Consider the following 10,002-nt stretch of genomic DNA (forward strand, 5'->3'; position numbering starts at 1 on the left):
AAAAATAAGGAAAATGAGCAAGTAAAAGAGAGAGAAATTAAAATAAAAAATAAGAGAAAAAGAAAAAAAACCTTAAAAAATTAAAGAAGAATCAAAATGAGTTCAAAAAGTTGTTCCATGTTTTTGAGTGAATGGTTTCTTTCCAGGGTCTGTGGTATTGAAACCCAGTATGGATAGTCAGTTATCACCAAGTCCTAGTTTTGTTTCCCTGCTCATGATTTGCAATGTGAATGCTCAACCATGCTGTGACTTTCCTGCTGGTCATGAATGTTCAATGGCATCTGCTCTGAGGCTATAGTAACTCTTGCAGCTCCTACTTTTCATGTCCCTCTAGGTACCTCATGTCAGTTTTCTCTTTGTAGCTTTTCATGGGTTTATGTGTTGCACTTCCACCCTCACTTGAGGAGCTCCTCTGTCCATACATACTTGACTGTGGCAATCATCTAAGCTGAGGTACATCCTTGCCCATGTTGGTAGATGAGGGAAGCACACAGTCCACTGAGTTCTATGTTGGATATCATCAATGAAGTGAGTATATCAGTGCTCACTAGTGAAGTAGTTTTAAAGCAAGATATGTAAATATAAGGACTTACAAAATGGGCTTATAATGGCCACTGACATAGTCATATGTAGAAGAGTGCAAAAGGGCTGTCTGCACTGGAGATACAAAGGATCCAGTTGAAGGCTGGAGCTCATTGTAGTGTCCCATGCAAGTCCATATTAGGCGACTAAAGATTCTGTGATGGAAGGCTGATGGGTTTGCACCAGAAGGATGCAAAATCCAGGCTCTGTGCTGGAAGGCTGAACAGTCTGAAGCAGAATCCAGGGGATGAAATCCAAGGTGACGGTTAACACTGGAGCTCTTGCTAAGAAATGGAAACAAGCCCTGCTTTTTTCCCCATTTATAGCATTCAGATGACAAGCCTACCTAGAATTGGTCTTCTGTCTTCACTCAGTCCCTTTAGCCATAACCAGACCCAGGTGAATCCAGGTTAGTCTGATGTTTCTCCCTAAAGCTGACATAATCAGTTAACTTCCATAGTGGGAATTCAAGCTACCTACCTGACCGCACCTGTATTTTCAGATCTCTGAAAGGCAACCTTGACTGGACTGATGGTTCAACATGGAAGACAGTGCCCCTGTGTCTCCCTGAGCCTGCTTTTAAACATTTCAAGAGGTATATGTGCAGATGTCTTCCTCTTCATGATTCTCTTGTGGCTCTCTCTCTCACTAAGACACTTATGGAGTAACACCAGAAAGTGTTATTCTATGACTCAGTCTTAAACAATTAGCCTTTTCTCAAAATTGCTTTTAATGAAATCTTCTAAAACAGGGTGGGCAATGCATTGGATCTCTTCTCAGTCTCTACTTTTGACTTTCAGAAGGAGTCATTTTCAGAGTAAAACTCCACCATGTTTTTCTGGTTTACAGTAGCTGTGTTTTTTCTTGAGCTAGCACTGCCGGGCTTGTCCACTGCTTCCTCTCTAGAGCTGCTGACCCTCACTGGGATTGCCCTGTGTCAGAGAAGACAGACCCCTTCTTTGGAAGATAGAGTCAGTTTTCTGGACTGCTTCATTCTTTTCTATGTACTTTGTTGTTTGTCTAGATTCTTGGTAGTTTCTAGTTTTCCTCTCTCAATTTTCTTCACTGAGTTTTTGTTTTTCAGGTGACTTAATTCCAAGTTATTAAGAGGCTAAGTTTTACTGCTTATCTATACTCCATTAACATTAGCATTGTTAATCTTCCTTCAAGTCAGTATCAAATTGGTCAGTTGTATGTTACAAGGATTATCTTTTGGGTATTTTTGAGTGACTTTTTCTTAGGACCATCAAATGTCTTCTAACTTTCCTTTATATTTCCTCATTTATGTCAACACATACCAGTCCATCAATTTTGTGTTTTTAGCAGTTTACCTTTATCTTCTGATGTTTTGAGGTTGATATTGTACATTTTACCTATTTTTTTGGCACTTTGATTTAATATTTTGTTTTTCTGTGTTTGCATGTAGTTATTTGGGAAGAAAAGATATACATTAACATTGAAATCTTGCTAGAATCCCACAACAGTTTATTTATTTATTTTTTCCTATTTTTCCATTCCTTTAAAAAATTATACAATTCACAGACCTTCTGTGTCAGCCCCACCCCTGGTGTGTGCTGAAATGGCAATTGAGACTGGGCGTGGTGGCATGCACCTGCTCTTGGGAGGCCTAGCTAGGTAGTTCAAATTATTCCCCCAAGATTGCACGCTTACTACAAAAGCCAAAATGTGCATGAAATCACCTCCATTTTTCTCTGGGACAGAAAAACCACTAAAACCTACTCTCTTCTTCCTCCTTCTACCTTTGTTTTCTCATTCTTCTTCATTCATTTTCTTGCTTTTACCTCTTCATCCCTTTCTTCAAAGCTCATACTTATACCAATTGTTTTCAAATCTTTTACAAACTCATTAATTCTATTCTTCTGTCCCATGATATGACATTGAAGGCTTTAACTTCACAAAACCTTAAACAAAATTACTTCCACTTAAAGTTGTATTTTTCTTGCTCTAACAATATTCCCTTTTAAGCACTAAGGTTTTTGAAGTGAGATCTACCAATGTCATGTTAGTTGACACATGCTTCATTAAAATTTATCTTGTTAGAACATTGATGCCCTTGGTTTAATGAATCTGTCTATAGACATTTTACACAATCCTTTAAATATTTTCTTTTTCATATTGCATCTCCTCCCTAGATACTATATTTGATACAAAGAAAATAAAATTTCTTCAAAAATACTTGGCTTCACTTTTAAATTCAAAGCAAATAGAATTTAAAGCTATATCAACTTTACCCAAGTCAAATTTCCTGTTTTTGAAGAATCTTTTATTAGCTATTTATCGCAGACATGAGTTCATAAAATCCTCAGCTCCACTGTCCAGAGTGTGTGACTCCTGATATTGCTTTAACTGACACTGACTTATTTAGAAATTGTTTACAATATGAAGACTTCACAGGCTTCTATACTATATGTTCTATAATGTACAAACTCCAATTTACTAATTTTCTGTATTTTTCTATTGAAAAAATAGTAATTATATCTCAGGGAATAGAGTTTTGTGGCAGAACTGAGTTACAACCAAAGACCTAACGGATTTTGTTTCAAGCTGGTCCCTTTATGAAATCCTGTTCTGGGTCTCAGTTTTGTAAAGGATTTCCCAGGTTGGTGATATTTCACATAGAAAATGCCATTTCCTTATTTTTTCCCTCTTGAACTTCCTTCTCTTACTGTGAAAGCTTAGTTCATACTATTTGAGTTTACTTATTGTGGTTTACATAAAATTATCCTTCACTAATCTACATAGAGTAGATAATAGTTATTTGCCTATAAATCTAACAAGTACTGAGTTTTATTTACCCTCCTTCTCTGTGGCCACTTTGTGCATAAATGGGTAGTTGTTCCTGAAACATTTTCCATTTTTATGAGACTTGGAACCATTTTGACTCATTGCTTTGTGTGCTTTTTAGCAGCTTGAGGTTCCTTCTTTCATGATATTTACTCTGGAGCTTGTGTGAACAGAGGCTTTTGGAAATGGCAGAGTGTTAATAACGTGAGCAGGTCATGCTTCATGTGAAAGATTGCTTCTCTCAGCTGCTGGGAAAGTCTGCAGCAGAAGCAGACTTTTCATACTACAGAGGCAAACACACACAACCATGAGTTGTCACACACCATAATGTGTATACAAGCATGCCAGCAGGCCTGGCCCCATGTGGACTGGAGTGCTGCTTTGCATTCATTTCTAGAATATTTGGGACTACACATGTGTTTCTCATTAATACTCATGTTTGATTGCTCAAAAGTACTTTTAAAAATTAAATAAACATATAAAAATTGTCACTTTGTTTTTTAAAAAAAGCACTATTAGGATCCTTTGGTGGAGCAAACAGAAAAGAATGAGATAATGTGTTTCTGCCTCTTTCTGTGTATTGCTGTAAAGGAGAGTGGCATTAAGGAATAATCATATATTTGAGGGTGCAAGGGATTTCAAATAGTTTTTGAACAAGTCAAGCACAAAATAGCATTAGTTATACAAAAGAAGTCATTTAAAACATAGCCCATTAGTGATATGTGATTTAAAATGATGTCTGTTTTAAATATATGTTTAGCATTTAAAATTTCTGGCCTCAAAACGTAAAGTTAAGCAATTTGCTATCTATGAGGGGAACATAATTTTATAAATTATCATGCACAACATAAAATGATTAAGTCCTAAAAACTATAAATTTCTCAAAGTGTAATTATTTGATTCTATCTTTATTTTACCCAACCACCAACAAATGGTCTCAAACTCAGCCCAGTAAAACTGTGGTTCCTTTAAAAAAAAAGACAGAAGTATGTCTGGTTTGAGAGTTATTATCATATGTATGGATCTGAATCCAAGCAGTTAAGTCAAGTGTTTTAAGACCAAACTATCAGATTGATGTTGCTTTCTAAACTTTACCTACTTTTTCATCCTACATATTTTAGATTGTATTGGTTTTGTTTTTTAATTTTTTACAGTAACATCTTAGGGAGCTTTGAGGATAAAAGGAGGGGTGCTTTTCCCAAAGTTAATTCTTAGACCTAGCAACCAACTTGACTGGGAATATGCCTTTTACATGTAAGCAAACCAATCAGAGCCCATATACCCAGTCATTTTAAAAATCAAACTCTCATACATGAAGCCAATATTCATACTGCATTAAACCATTCTATGTCCAGGTGCCACACAGGTAGGGACCACCTTATGGTCCAAAGCCTGTTGCAATTATTCAAACTGACTGATCCAAAACTTACTCAGTTTATGCTGACTCATTCATATCTTCTCATTAAAGTCCATTACAGACTCTGGCCTATGTTTTTCCCCAAACTGCTCTGTTTCCTCAAAGACCTGAGTACTTTCCCATATAGCTCTGTGTGGTATGACATGATACCTTTTCTTGAATAAATCAATGAATTACAGTATCCTTTTCATTGGAATAATTTCCTGATCTGTTAACCTCATTGCACCTAATTAAAACAAATCCAAGGTATATTTTAGTACATTTTGAGATCTTTTCTTCTCATTGACTACTGGACTCTTCTCAATCTTTTGTGCTTTCCTGTTCCTACAGACTTTTCTGATTCTGAATGGTGGTTACTATTAGTAGTTGGTCCATTTTGGTTTAAGCTTCTTGTAGAATTCCAATTTTAGAGGAGTCGTCTAGATTAGACATAGCTAGGCATCATCTCAATTCTTGGCCTTCATAGTAAAGAGTCTCCATCTTACCAAGTTTAAATGGATTTCCACTGCAGTGGCACCCTTTTTCTGGGCTTAATTACATTTAATCTAACATTTTCTCATATATTGCCTTTTTCTCTATTTCGCATACACTTTTGTTATTTAGCTGAATTACCAGATTTTAACAAACTTATTACTATAAGAAAAGCTTGGAATTTAGAGCCAAAACACTGAAGCATATATGCTAATGGTTGTTTATAAGCTATATTAGGCTGCTTTGATGTTAAATCAGCTAGTGCAGTCTGAGTGGCTTAAACCATGTAAATTTAGGTTAACATGGTTTGGGAGGCTAGTGTCCCAGATCAGGGCCTGGCAGCGTTGGTCCCTGGAGAAGCCCTTCTTCTGGCTTATATATGGCTCCTTCTCACTGTGTCCTTTGTTGCCTTTTCCTTGGTGTACTGGTTTGGAATCTTACCCTTCCCTAGAAACCTCATCTCTAAATGTATTGATTCTGGGAGTTAGGTCTTCAAAATGTGAATTTTGACACATATATCCTATGAGGTTTTGACAATATTTTTGCATTTGAAAATAAAGGTAAGAGGATGTAGAGTGGCTGTGCCTGACAGTGCATCTGACGCGAGCTCGGGTGGGGTAGAGAGTAGGGGTCAGTGTCGGGGGTAGTAGGAGAAGGAGGCAGCGAATCATTTATAAATGGTGCCCAAGCATGACATGAAGCCCAAGTTCCAGGAGGGTGAACGAGTACTGTGCTTTCATGGCCCTCTTCTGTATGAAGCAAAGTGTGTAAAGGTTGCCATAAAGGACAAACAAGGAAAATACTTTATACACTACAGTGGTTGGAATAAAAATTGGGATGAGTGGGTTCCAGAAAGCAGAATGCTCAAGTATGTGGACACCAATCTGCAGAAACAGCGTGAACTTCAAAAGGCCAATCAGGAGCAATATGCAGAGGGAAGATGAGAGGGGCTGCTCCAGGAAAGAAGACATCTGGTCTGCAACAGAAAAATGTTGAAGTGAAAACTAAAAAGAACAAACAAAAAACCCACAGTAATGGAGATGGTGGCAGTACCAGTGAAATGCCTCAGCCTCCTCGGAAGAAGAGGGCCTGGGTTGATCCTACTGTTGAAAATGAAGAAACATTTATGAACAGAGTTGAAGTTAAAGTAAAGATCCCTGAAGAGCTAAAGCTGTGGCTTGTTGATGACTGGAATGTAATTACCAGACAGAAACAGCTGTTCTATCTTCCTGCCAAGAAGAATGTGGACTCCATCCTAGTGGACTATGCAAATTATAAGAAATCCTGAGGAAACACAGATAATAAGGAGTATGCTGTTAATGAGGTTGTAGCAGGGATAAAAGAATACTTCAATGTGATACTGGGCACTCAGCTCCTCTACAAATTTGAGAGACCACAGTACACTGAGATCCTTGCTGATCACCCTGATGCACCCATGTCCCACATGTATGGAGCACCACATCTACTGAGATTATTTGTCCAAATTGGAGCAATATTGGCCTATACACCTCTGGACGAGAAGAGCCTTGCTTTATTACTGAATTATCTTCATGATTTCCTCAAGTATCTGGCAAAGAATTCGGCAACTTTGTTTAATGCCAGTGATTATGAAGTGCCCCCTCCTGAGTACCAGCGGAAAGCAGCGTGAGACACACTCACCGGTGTTTGGATCTCTGTTGACATGTTTTTGTTCCTAGTCATTCTCTTGTACAAATGATGTACTTTGAAGATGTTAGTGTATAACAGAGTTGTTTGTTTTGTTTGATTTTAAACAGAAAATAAAAGGTGTTACAGCTCCTTTTTTCTTTTCTTTTCATTTCAAAGTTGCTACCAGTGTATTCAGTGATGGACAACAGAGAGACATGGTGGAGTGTTTTATTGCCTAGTTGACAAAGCTGCTTTTGAATGCTGGTGGTTCTATTCCTTTGACACTATGCACTTTTATAATACATGTTAATGCTATATGACAAAATGCTCTGATTCCTAGTGCCAAAGGTCCAATTTAGTGTATATAACTGAACACACACACATCCATTTGTGCTCTCTTTTTTTAAATGGTGCTTAAAGAGCCCTTCCTTTGCAAGTCATCCATGTTGTTCCTTAGGCATTTACCTTTGCTCAAGTTGTTGAAGGATGGTGAATTGTTTCATGGTTTTTGTATTTGTGTCTAATGTACATTTTAGCATGATAGACACAATTCATTGTGTAGCTACAGTTTTCTGGAAAAGTCAATCTTTTAGGAATTGTTTTTCAGATCTTCAATAAATATTTTCGTTAAATTTCAAAAAAAAAATGAAAATAATGGTAAGACTACCCATAAGTTTTTATCAAAAACTACCAAAGGACTAAACTAAGTACTGAAAAATAATCATTGCATTGAATTGTAAGTAAATAATTTTACTCTATAAATTTATGAAATTGATAGTCTCAGAATAATAAGCAGTTATATTACCTAAGACTCTGGAGTTTACTTTTTAATTTCAAAAGTTCAATAAGAAGTATTTGAAAGGCCTTTAATTTTTGCTGCTGGTTCTTTCTTTTACTTCTGCACCTAGCATGAAATAGCCAGGGCTGTCAAATGCTGTTTCTCTCTAGAAAGAAATCTTTTAAGTCCTTCCATAGGAATAAAGTTATTCATCATACTGTCAAACTAGCTTTTCACGTCAAGGTGAAAATCTTAGCACTCTAACAAAATATGGTGGTGATCTTCACAAGCATATATTATAGTTACAGAGGCCAGTCTTGTTCCTCCTGGAATTTAGGTATTTAGTTTCCAATATGTTCTATCTTGTCTATTTCCATAAGGGACAGAAACTCCTTTTGGTTTGTACAGATAATATATTGAAACTGAGTTAAAACTACCTTTCCAGGATATGCCATAGAACTTCAAGCTAGTCAATGAGTCTTTCCTGATTCCTATGTCACTGAACTTTGGAAATAACTATTCCTCAATTCTATCATAGGTTAACATCAGTCATTCCTTCAATTTATCCAAAGTTTCTCTATGATATTGCTTTCTTTTTCTTTATCCCTAGTTATATTATCATTGTATCTCAAGACAATATTTTGTGCCCTACATATTTGCTTTCATCTGAATTCCTATCATCAGTTAATAGCATCATACTTTATTTTGTTGATCAAATTGGAAACCTTGGAACCACTTTTGTTTCCTTTCTCTTCCATGACCCTCACATATAAATGATTTTTGAAGCATGAGGATTCTTTTACATGCCTCCAATTTCATTTATAAGCATTTATAGAGAACTTTGTATGTAGCAGAATCTAGAAACTTGACCCAGGTTTATCACCATGCACTAAGATAAAGTCAAAATGGATTGAAGATGTAAACATTAAGAGAGAAACACTGAATCTCCTGGAAGAGAAAGTAGGAACTCTTGAAGACATAGGGGTAAGCAAAGAGTTAATGAACAAAAATAAAATTGCACACAAAACACTTGGAAGAATTAACAACTGGGACCTCTTCTTATTGAGAAGTTTTGCACATCAAAAGAAATTAACAACAAAGTGAAAATACAACCCACAAACTTTAGTTTAGTATATGGTGATAGACCTGGGTCCAGTTTTAGTTTCAGCATGTAGAGAACCAGTTTTTCCAACACCATTTGTTAAAGAGAATATCTTTCAGTAAGAATGTTTGGCCCCTTTGTCGGAGATAAGATGGCTGGGTGTGTTTGTTGCTGCATCTGCATCTTCTAATCTATTCTATTGATCTTCAGTTCTGTTTTTTTGACAATACCATTTGCTGATTTGCTGATTTTATCAAAGTAACTTTGTAGTATAATTTCAAGTCAGGAATTGTAATGCCTCCTGCCTTGTCTTTGTTGCCTAGGATTGCCTTTGATATTCTAGATCTTTTCTGGTTGCAAATAAATTATATGAATGATTTCTCTAGGTCTGTGAGGCACATTGGTGGTTTTTTGATAGGGATTGCATTAAGTCTGTACAGCAATTTTGGGAGTATGGCCATCTTCACAATGTTGGTTCTTCTTATTCAGGAGCAGGGAATATCTTTCTGTTTTCTGAAATCCTCTACTATATCTTTTTCAGAGTACTGTAATTTTCATTGAATAGATCTTTGACTTCTTTAGTTGGATTAATTCCCAAGTATTTCATTTTCTGTGGTGTTATTGTAAAAGGTATTATTTGTCTAAATTCCCTCTCAGTGTGTTTGTTATATCCTTAGTGTAAGAACTCAGAAGAAGAAATAAAAATAGAAAGTTATAACACAATTAAAAGGAAAGTGAGAACTGAAGAACTAAATAACAAAGAGAAAGCAAGGAGAAAAGCTAGGAAACAAGACAGGGGCAAAACCATACATTAATATGCACAAAGATGGTTAAGGCAATGATCCTGAGAAACTCCAGCAGGTTTCTGAAACTAGCAGTTAATTGGTAGTATTCTCATCCTGACTAACTATATATGCTGATACCTGTGAACTACACAACTGTACTGCAGATAGCAATGTGTAATACTAGGGCCATGCTTGGAATGCCTGCCATTATGGTCTTCTAAATAGGTACTGCTTCTAATGTTATATCAATTACTGATATACTGCCTCTAAAGTAAATGAGTTTTTAAAGAGAGGGTAATAAATGAAAACAAGAGACAAGAAAAAAAGTCATAAGACTGTCCTGCTACAGTGATGTATATGGCTAGATTTCTAAATTTCTGTGTAAAGATATGTAATTGTTTATTCCTAGTTTTTA

The 10,002-nt window shown here is 36.3% G+C and overlaps 1 pseudogene; it reads left to right on the plus strand.

The window, feature by feature from the left end:
- Positions 1 to 5,952: 5,952 nt before the first annotated feature.
- LOC101568494 lies at positions 5,953 to 6,923 on the plus strand (annotated as a pseudogene).
- The last annotated feature ends 3,079 nt before the right edge of the window (positions 6,924 to 10,002 follow it).

The sequence above is a fragment of the Octodon degus genome, unplaced genomic scaffold (genome assembly GCF_000260255.1).
Source record: "Octodon degus isolate 3935 unplaced genomic scaffold, OctDeg1.0 scaffold00144, whole genome shotgun sequence".
NCBI classification, from domain to species: Eukaryota; Metazoa; Chordata; class Mammalia; order Rodentia; family Octodontidae; genus Octodon; species Octodon degus.